This window comes from Acyrthosiphon pisum, chromosome A1 (assembly GCF_005508785.2).
Source record: "Acyrthosiphon pisum isolate AL4f chromosome A1, pea_aphid_22Mar2018_4r6ur, whole genome shotgun sequence".
NCBI lineage: Eukaryota > Metazoa > Arthropoda > Insecta > Hemiptera > Aphididae > Acyrthosiphon > Acyrthosiphon pisum.
The window spans coordinates 167984086-167996146 of NC_042494.1; positions in this window are offsets into that span (position 1 = coordinate 167984086).

Sequence of the window (12061 nt, forward strand, 5' to 3'; positions counted from 1 at the left end):
GGAAGTACCTTCATAACACTTCTTTAATGAATTATGCATTTTTAAACATAAGATATGAAAAGTGTTCAATAGATACTGAAAGGTTAAGATTTTAGAACATTTACAATTTATTTTAAAATAATAACCTATAAATAATAATAAAATAAAAATAACTAAAAAATAAATAAATAATAATGTTTTAATTTATAATAAATTAAAACATTATTATTTATTTATTTATTTGATTTATACGTATAAAGTTAGTTTTTGTGGTATTTGGTGGCATTTTGAAGTTTTTTCTATTCAAATTTTAAATTTTATTTTGAAATTTGCACATGTTTTGACTTGTGTGTGTGCGTACGAGAGTCGCCCCGGCTGGTTTTTCTAAGAATAAGTTGTGCGCTCTACGATAATGGGATATCTGGTTTTATACACAAATAGGTACATTATTATTATAACCGATATAAACAATAATATTATTGTGAATGAATTGAACTAATGGAGATTTATGCAAAACATTATAAAATATAATTCTGTGGTCGACGGTCGACGTCATTCGTGAAAATAAACAGCAATAACGAACCACGTTTTATTTTATTTCCCGTTTAATTTACACGTTTTCAGTTATAAGTTATAAGTAATTGTGTTTTTTGGTTTAATTATTGATTGTTTTAAATTTAATTAAAAACATGGAAAACTGTACAATCAAAAAAAAAAAAGCCACCATTAAGTAGAAGAAGAAAAAATAAAGGAAATTCATTGACACTGTTACAGAACCAACGAACACCTAAAATTGATATGGTTAGTAGCTCTATACAACATAACATTTTTTATAGCATAACAATTTCGATAAGTTATTTATTGATATTTTTAAATTGCACATTTTTGAAATTGTTTATTCAAATACGAAAATAACGCAATAATCAACAGTGCTTGATTATGTGTTTTTGCTAATTTTTATGGAGCATACAAAATTCAAAAAATGTGAATGGGCCAACAACTGCTCATAATATTTTATCTCCATCAACATGTAGGCAAAATTTGATTCCACATAAGGAGATCCAAGTATGAAACCAGGATCTACACAGGTGCCTAGTTAATTATACTACACAAATTACTAGATATTACGAATCACGGAAAAAAATTGACCTATAATAGATACCTATAATAAATTCCAAATTAATCATAATATCACAATATCCATTAGGTACTTATAAGTTATAACGCGTTTTACATCAATAACAAACCGTGATACTGTCATAGATATACAGAATGTCCCACCGAGATCTGACAAATGCTATAACTTTTGCTATATACAAAATTTTAAAGTTTTTTTTTAGTTATATAATTTATAGCCATTAGCGCTACACACATAATATACAAAACATTATTTTTATTTTTTAATACTGAAAATAAAAATTTAAAATTTGATTTAAAATGTTTTATATAAATTTAAAATAGCCAATTTGTGAATATGATTATAAGAACAATTTTGATGGTAAAAACATTTATATAAGTCAAGTAGTTTATTTTTTAGAATTTTTTTAAATATCTATAATTTTTTTATTAAATTATTTTGGAACGTAATAACTTTTTTAAAAATATTATTTTTGGGAATTTGCTGACATGAGTTTATTTCAGTATTTTATATTATCTGAATTTTTTAGATTTTATGGTAACAGAATAAACTACTTACGTGGAGTCTTGTTTTAAATTTTCAATCCTTGGATATAAAAGTTGAACATTTTATACATTTTTAACTACAAAATAACTATTCAATTTTAAATAATTATGATACATTTTGTCAAAATTCGATCTTTAAATGCTTATAAAAAAAAATTGCACCTATTTATTTTTAATATTTTTCAACTGCTAATGTAACAATATATCAGGAGCCTCGTTTTAAATTTTTACACTTTTTGGCCCAACAAATAAAACTTTATAGAATAAAAAAATAAAAAAATTGAAATACGAAATTGTCGGTAAACAGCTCAAAACAAGTCAAAATATTTTGAAAATTTTATTAGGTATAAGAATTGATAAAATAAACACTCAGTGAATTTTTCATGTATCTACAGTTATTCGTTTTTGAATTACAACAAAATAAAGAAATCGCTACATGAGAAATCGAGTGAATATCAAATGTTGTAAAAATTTGAATTTCAAATGCTTATAAAAATTTAATTTTATTTAATTTACATTTTAATATCTTAGGTTTAAAAATAAAAATTTTTTCGAATTCTTAACTCAAAATAATTTGCTCATTTTCGTGATTTTTCTATATTTCGTTAATTTTTGAACTTTAAATGCTTATAAAAAAAAAACTGTGACTAACGATTTTTAATATTTTTCATCTGCCTTTGAAACAATATACTAGGAGCCTTCTATTAAATTTTCAAGCTTTTTTATCCAACAAATAAAATTTTATTGATATTTTTAGAAAAAAAACTAAAAAAAAATGGAAAATGAAAATGTCCGTAAAGAGCTCAAAATAAATGAAAATATTTTGAAAATGTTATGGTGTATAGAAAATGCTAAGATAAAAAATGCTTGCGTAAAAATTCCAGTTTTTCCTTAATTTTTCTTTTGTTTTTCCCGGCGCTTTTGAAAACTACTGGGAAATTTAAATTTTGACCTCCTCAATGCACCAACGATATTCACTTTCTGATCGAACAAGATACTGAAGTTGAAAATCGTAGCATTATTTCGACTACTTATCGTGTACACAGACACAAAAAAAATAAAAAAAAATAAAAAAACACACATCATTGTAAAATCAATACATTCATCGTTCCACTCAGAATCTAAAAAGCGAACAAGTGATGATGGACAATGTTGGGAATAGATAACTAATAATTTATCTAGATAAAGATAAAGATGACAGTAATAATTTTTATCTAGATAAATATGAGATAATTTCGGGTAATATACGATTGCGAATGGAACGATTGCGAACGGACCTTTTTCGGTAACACGATTGCTAACGTTTTTACCTGCCTTTAATCGTGCGGAATCGAAAGAAAATCGTTACGTAAGAAAACGAGTGAATATCGAATGTTGTAAAAATATGAATTTGAAACGCTCATAAAAATTTAATTTGAGTTTCTTATAGACATTTTTTTTTTGGTAAAGATAGATTATCCTATAAGGAATCTTGTATAACATTTTAAAATCTTAGTTCTAAAAAGAAAAATTTTTACGAATTATAAACTCAAAATAATTAGGTCATTTTCGTGATTTTTCCATATTTTGTCAATTTTTAAACTTTAAATGTTAATAAAAAAAAACTGTGACTAAGGATTTTTAATATTTTTCAAATGTAATAATATAATAGGAGCCTTGTATTAAATGTTCAAGTATTTTTACTCAACAAATTAAGTTTTATTGACATTCATAGAAAAAAAACTAATTAAATTGGAAACTGAAATTGTCCGTAAACAGCTGAAAACAAATCAAAATATTTTGAAAATTTTATCATGTATAGAAAATGGAAATATAAACAACCAGTGAAAATTGCATGTATCTACAGTCATTCGTTTTAATGTTACACCAAAAACCATAAAAATGCCCGTTTTTCCTTAATTTTTCTTTTGTTTTTCACGGCGCTTTTGAAAACTATTGGAAAAATGTTACTTTTGACACCCCAAAGTACCAACTAGATTCTCTTTCCTATCAGAAAAGGTACTGTTGAAGAAAATCCAAGCACTTTTACTGTCCTAAATGGTGATGACAGACACAAAAAAAAAAAAATAAAATAAAAAAAATAAAAAAACACACATCATTGTAAAATCAATACGTTCATCGTTCCACTCAGAATCTAAAATACTCGACTGATATTGACAAGAAAAAATTGAGTATATTTCAACCAAAGCAAAACTAAAATGGAATACATATATAAATAGATTTTAATAGATGTTCGTTCAATACAGATATTATTAGTCTGGTTATATCCAAATGAAATATAATAATATGCAAATCGAGAGTTGTTGACCAATTGGCACCAAGTTTAATTAAATAAGTGGTACAATTCAAAACTGTACACGAGTGAAGCCTTTTAACTCAGTTATATATATAAATAGTAATATATAATTGTATAATACGTATATTTGTATTTACGTACAAAGAAACGTTGAAGTATCACTTAAGTGAGTTAATAATGAGCAGGCGGGTATAGTAGCCGTGGTCTTCTTCAAATGTTTATCATGGCAATTTATCAAGCCTCGCATAGGTAAACCGATTATTCGAATTGTAATACATTTTAATTAATAAAATAAATATAAATATAATATTAAATTCTCATTACTCATGTCATTCACTTATTCTTTATATTATTATATTCAGTTAGAGGCTCAGATTGAACAAAATTACGATAGGTTGTGGTAATCTGTTTTTGATTTATAGTGTTTCTTAGTATAGAGTTTTAAAGCACTTGTATATTATTATTGCAATATGAACACAGCAATTTTCTTGACAAAAAAATCTTTAGTACCTACTTAAATGTTAATCATAGAATCGTTTTTTTGTATGTACCTACATATTAGGTACATATAAATTATGCATACATTGGTGTCGGTGATTATATAACATAGATCATAACTGTATTAAAATATATACTATATATAAATAGTCCAATGGTCAATGGTCAATGGTCGTGTATCACAGGGCATGCGACTATAGAAGTTTCAGCGTCAAATAATGGACGCAGATTTGTAGGGCATGCGATCATATTTTCATTATATGGAGATGACACAAGTTAGGGTGAGACAATGTGAGAAGTAGGTACTGTCGTTGATCTGAAAGTATCTGCATATTTGAGGTTCCATTGATTGGCTGGACTGCACTGTACTACCAAATCCAGGATCGGATCCAACGTAAGGGAGTGGCTAGAGACGTCGGTCCCCGCCCAAGCTCGTGTTTCTAAAAAAATGTATATTATTAAAAACAAAATTACAACAAAAAATATATTATAATATCATACGTTTTCCGAAAATTATGACTTACAGGCCGCCTCAACTATGTCTAAGGAACCATCCCTGGCCAAATCAAGTGAGTCTATGACGCGGCGGAGCAACCATCATACTATCGTAAGATTGCATTTCATTTTTCGGTTCTGCATGGGCGTTCATCGCACCAGACATAATATCATTTTACCCATCAGAACTGTATAGTACCTATTTAACACTTTTGAATGACGTATATTAAGTACACTACTACTGCAGGCTGCTGTTAATTATAAAATCTAAATACTGTACAATTAACAAAGACAAGAACACTATCAACGACAATATATATATACGTATTTATGTGCTATATAATATGGTAGTTACAGAAAATATAACATACTGTTTATTTTACGAATTCGTTGAAGGTAAATGGTTAATAAACAAAATTTGGTGCATTTTATGCATGTTTCTACTTTTTGTATGAACAATTGCATTTTAGATTCTGTGAGGTATGATTAATGTATTGATTTAAAATGATGGGTCTTTCATCACCGTTTGGAGCAGTAAAACTGCTACGATTTTCTACAACAGAGCCTTGTTCGATGGGAAAGTAAATATATTTAGTGCATACATGGGGTTAAAATTTAAAATTCACAATAGTTCTCAAAAGTGCAGGGACAAACGAAACAAAAATTAAGCAAAAACGATCATTTTTACGCAAATCTGTTTTTGACAAAATAGATTTTGGATTTTGGTATAACTTTAATAAAAATGAATACAAGGCTCGTGATATTTTGTTAGAATAGCAGTTGAAAAATATAGAAAATTTTAAAATTTAAAATTGATTTTGTAGTTAAAAATGTATAAAATATTCAACTTTTAAGCTAGGGATTGAGGATTTAAAACAACATTCCAGGTAAATAGATAAATAACCTCCTTTATTCACAATAATATTATCAAATATATTTAGCAGTATGTCATAGGCTGTCTTTGCTCAGAATCGTTTTTCGTGTACAATGATATCATATCAATGAATGCAAATTTAACACAATCCATAACAGTCACCCATTTGTAACCTACTGTACAGCAGAATGTCACCCACTTACTCACGTTTTTTTAGGTTTAAAGTATGCGCTATAATGGTTCATAAAGCCGGAAGTAGGTACATATGAAAATATTATGCACATACTTTTTACAGTCCAATATAACACATTTCATGGTATAAGAAAACATTTAATATTTACGTGTCTAGATTCTTAATGTATATACTAGTAACCTAGGTACCTAATTTAACTTCCTATAATTTTTACAGTTTAATTGGTAAAAAAAAAAGAAACAAAGAAAACTAAAACGGAACAATATTTGTTTTAAGCATGATAAATGTTCCTAGTATTATAATATGTGTGGTATTTTTGATTTACATAAAATATTATTACTTTTAAACGTATTTTGATCATGTTTAAACATATTTACGTTATTTTAATATTTTATGAATTTTCTTTCGTGCATTTTTTTTTTAAGATTTTTAGGTTAAAAAAATAATTGTACAATAGAAAAGGATTCACAATATAGGTATGTAATCACAAAAAACTAACAAAATATACGAAATCGATTAGATTATAACGTATAGGCATTTGAAAAAAATGTTGATTGAAATAGTATAATTTAATTTAACTCAGTGCTAGCTGTAATAATTCAATATGACCACTGCCATTTTCTGAATTGAGTGAAATTCAAACATTACTTAGGTACATATAGTTAGCCATAAAGTATTATAAACATTAATATATATAAAATAATAAATAAATGATGATAAAAATTTAATTTCTTATGGCGAATCCAAAATAACCTCAACCCCCTTGAAATAATTTCTTGAATAATGTATCTTACTGACTACAAATAATAAAATATGACGTTACCATCATATTTTTTCTTTTGCGATTAAATTATGAGTAAGGTAGCTAAGGTTATAATTTTAATTATCGAAATAATTAATTAAAAATGACGATCAAAAGTATAAAAACAAAGATTTCAGATAGTCAAATAATGAATTATTATTTGTTGATAATTTATTATTAACACGTTAAATAGTATATAAATACGTTATAAGGTAATCATTCGATATTCGCTCCGTTCATTCTGTACGAATGTTCCAGAAATGGTTAAATATTCTTTAAACACTTACAATATTTAAAACTTCTTTTGCGCAGTGTCTATAACTTATAACAATAACTATGACGAGGAAATCAAATACGTTATACACATATTTATTTTCAATTTTCTTAGTATTTACGTTTGTCAGCTCGAGAATATTACCAGCAGAAACAGCAAGAATATTGGCCGTAGAATCAATAGCTCGTAAAAGTCATTGGAACTATACGTAAGTGGTATAGTCCGTGTCTTGTCAAATAATGGACATCAAGTTACTGTGTTTACACCATTTCCAGAAGGCGATCGAGCCAACTATACGGAAGTGGGATACATCAATTGATCATGAACCGGAATTCATATTAATGCAATTGATCGATACAATGAATTTATGGGGACCACCGACGGCAATGATTGACTTTATTAGAACTAAACGTATATTTATGTGTGATAAAGTGTATAACATTTTGCAGTTAAATAAAATAATGGAAGATAATGAAACTTCCAATTTCGATATACTCATGATTGAAAATTTGGGAAACGATTGTGATTTGTATTTGGCTAATAAGTTGAACTTGCCTTTGATTTATTTGATTTCATCTCCAATGGTAACATTTGCAGAACGTTCTATTTTCGGTGACATTCCAAATCCAGCGATAATATATCACATTTATATGCTGATCACGCCATTCCTAAGACATTTGTACAAAGATTTTTAAACAGTGCATTATTGGGGTATAGTATGATCCTTTTTGGCTATGACAAATGGGTAAGACAGTATACAGCCAATAGACCATACGATTTGGAAACAAGTACTGTACGACCGTCACTGACTTTTGTAAATAGTCATTTCATAAGTGAGGCTTCGAGACCATTCCCACAAAACTTCATACAAGTCGGCGGCATACATTTGAAACCTCCAAAGAGTATATCAAATGTAAGTAAAATATTAATTAATATGTACCCATTACACTTACACACTCACATGTGCGTAAACACACATTTTATAACTATAACAACTGTAGATACGGTGTTTTATCGTATAAATAGTGGTACCCACTTGCTCATCTTTGTTTTAAGTGAATATATTTTCTGAACAATGATATACATTTTACTATTTTAGGTTTCTAAACATATGTTTAGAACATCTTATACATATTTTATCCTCGTTGTGTCCATCTGTATGTTAGTCAGGGACTGGAACCTATAGGGTGTTTCGGTTCCGGTTCCGGTTATTAATTTAATTTTTTTAAGGGTTCCGGTTTTGTTTCGGTTTTCTTAAAAAATGTAAGGGTTCTAGAACCGGTTAATACTGGTTTTGAAAAATACCGGTTAATTTCGGTTATTTTCGGTTAATTTTGATTTCGGATTATTAAAGATTTTTTAATGTTAGTTACCAGTTCATAGTTACAATACTTGATTTATTTTGTTGTTTTCTTTTATTTATTGCCACTACAAAGTTCCGATTGTTCATAATATATACTGTTGATTTATCATTATTGTATTGTTTGTAGATTATCCTATAAGGAATCTTGTATTACATTTTAAAACCTTAGTTCTAAAAAGAAAAATTTTTACGAATTATCAACTCAAAATAATTTCCTAATTTTCGTGATTTTTACATATTTTGTCAATTATTGAATTTTAAATGCTAATAAAAAAAAACTGTGACTAAGGATTTTTAATATTTTTCAAATGTCATTGTAACAATATAGTAGGAGCCTTGTATTAAATTTTCAAGTATTTTTACTCAACAAATCAAGTTTTATTGACATTCATAGAAAAAAAACGAATAATATTGGAAACTGAAAACGTTTCTAAACAGTTCGAAACAAATCAAAATATTTTGAAAATGTTATCATGTATAGAAAATAGAAATATAAACAATCAGTGAAAATTTCATGTATCTACAGTCATTCGTTTGAATGTTACACCAAAAACCAAAATCAATTTTCTCGAAAACAGATTTTGCGTAAAAATACCCGATTTTCCTTAATTTTTCTTTTGTTTTTCACGGCGCTTTTGAAAACTATTGGAAAAATTTTACTTTTGCTCCCCCAAAGTACCAACTAGATTCACTTTCCTATCAGAAAAGGTACTGTTGAAGAAAATCCAAGCACTTTTACTGTCCTAAAAGGTGATGACAGACACAAAAAAAAATAAAAAACAAAACACATTGTAAAATCAATACATTCATCGTTCCACTCAGAATCTAAAATTGAAAACTGACAATATCCGTAAAAAGCTCAAAAAGAGTCATATTATTTTAAAAATTTTATCGTGTATAGAAAATGCTAATATGAACATTCAGTGAAATTTTCAAGTATCTACAGTCATCCTTATTTTAATTACAATAAAATAAAGAATTCTTAACATGAGAAATCGAATGAATATCAAATCTTGTAAAAATATGAATTTCAAATTTTCAAATTTGACTTGCTTGTAGACAATTTTTTTTTGAAAAATGTAGACCAACTTATGAGAAATCTTGTATTACATTTTCAAATTTTAGATTTAAAAAGAAAATTTTTCATGAATTTCTAACTCAAAATAATTTGCAAATTTTCGTCATTTTTACGTATTTTGTCAATATTTGAACTTTAGATGCTCATAAAAAAATCGTGCTTGTGGATTTTTAATTTTTTTCATCCACCTTTGAAACAATATTATAGGAACCTTCTATCATATTTTCAAGCTTTTTTAACCAACAAATAAAATTTTATTGATATTTATAGAAAATAAAAATAAAAAAAATGGAAACTGCAAATGTCCGTAAACAGCTCAAAATAAGTCAAAATATTTGGAAAATGTTATGGTGTATAGAAATTGCTAATATAAACACTCAGTTAAAATTGTATGTACCTACGGTCATCTGTTTTAGGGTTGCACTAAAAGCCAAAACCAATTTTATCGAAAACAGATTTTGCGTAAAAATTCCCGTTTTTCCTTAATTTTTTTTTTTTTGTTTTTCACGTCGCTTTTGAAAACTACTATAGGAAATTTTTACTTTTGACCCCCCCCCCCCCCCCCCCCAAAGTACCAACCAGATTCACTTTACTATCTGAAAAGATACTGTTGAAGAAAATCCAAGCACTTTTACTGGCCTAAAAGGTTATGAGAGACATAAAAAAAAATATAAAAATAAAAAAACACACACATCATTGTAAAATCAATACATTCATCGTTCCACTCAGAATATAAAATATTATACCAACGTTTTAAATTTTTGCTGACCCATTTAAAATTATTGGCGACCCAATATTGAATATAGAACCACTGGTATATACGCATCCAATATCAGTGTTTGGAAAGGACGATGTTCATGAACGCTCCTTAATGCGTTCACGTTGATATTTAGTGAACGATACGTGCACGTCATTCGTTTTTTTTTTAAATAGAACGTGAACGACGTTTATATATCTAATGAATTTAAACGATTTTTAAAACCTTCAAATTCATTTATTATTTAATAAATATTGATTGATAATACCATTAAAATACATAATACGTATATTAATATATTATTACGAATTATAAACATAAAATAGGTACATGGAATTCCAGTGGGCACGCCTGGACATAAAATAATAATTATATTATGATTTTCACTATTTTGTATTCGTTTTTAAAAATTAAATAAATTAAATTAAAGACGAAATGAACGCATTCATATTTTCAAAGGACGTGTTAACTTGTTCATTTTTTTTACTGAACGTTCCGATCAATGTCCAATATTAATTCATATATATTATTATGATGAGAAATCAAGCACGAAAAAAACTAAATATCCAAACCATCTTAATCCTAAAAAGAAACTCACAGATACATCCCATTCTACTCCAACAATATCAAAGTACATAATATATGAACATAACATATATATATATATATATGTGATTGTTTAATAGTTTCATCTGGCGAAAATTAACTGAGATTGTCTAACTATCAGTTGTGTCTGTAGGTCTGAGTGGTGCGGTCGTGTTCTGATTAATCTCCGCTATCTTATCTAAAATGCCGTGTAACGTCTGTAAATCGAACGTTTCGCCAGCAAAAAAAATCACGTGTTCTTTTTGTGGAAAATTTTTTCATAAAAGTTGCTTATCTGTTTTTAATAAAAACAAAGATGATCCGCTAAACTGGATATGTGAAGAATGTGAGCAAAATATAATTATTAAAAAAAATATTACATCTAGAAAAAACCGTCAAGTAAATGACAAAATACTGGAAACCCATGATGAAGATAAAATAACTTCTACTGATATTAATGAAATAAAATCATCGATCTCTATAATACTAGTTAAATTAGATAACTTAACTACATCCTACAGCTCTATTGAAAAATCTGTGTCCTTTTTATCTGATAAAGTTGATGAGTATAATACTAAACTACAGAGCATAGTTCAAAAAGTTAAAGATTTTGATATTAGGCTAATTGGATACGAGAATAAAATTTCTATTTTGGAACGTGAAATCGATCTCTTGAAAGGTAATAATAATATTACAGAACAGGCCAAACTTGCAAACAACTTGGATATAACTGGTATACCAAAAACGACCAATGAAAATTTAAAGCTAGTAGTCTCAACACTAGCCAAAATTGTTAATGTTGAAGTAAAAGAAGAACATATAAACAAAACTTATCGATTAAGACATAAAAACGAAGATAATAGCCGTATTATCGTTGAATTTACTAATAAAGAAATTAAGAATAATTTATTGACTGCCATCAAATCCAGAGTTAAAACAAAAATGCCTCTCATAGCTAAAGAAATACATAAGAATTTTCCCGAAAATCACATTTATGTGAATGAACAACTATCTGTGGTGAATAGAAAAATATATTGGCTTGCAAAACAAATTGCTAAAAAGTACAACTACGAATATGTCTGGGCAAATGGAAGCGGAGTATTTTTGAAAAAAGCGGAAGGTATGTATGGTGTTCGTATCTGTAACTTGTCCCAACTTATGTCAATTGATACGGAAAAATCAAT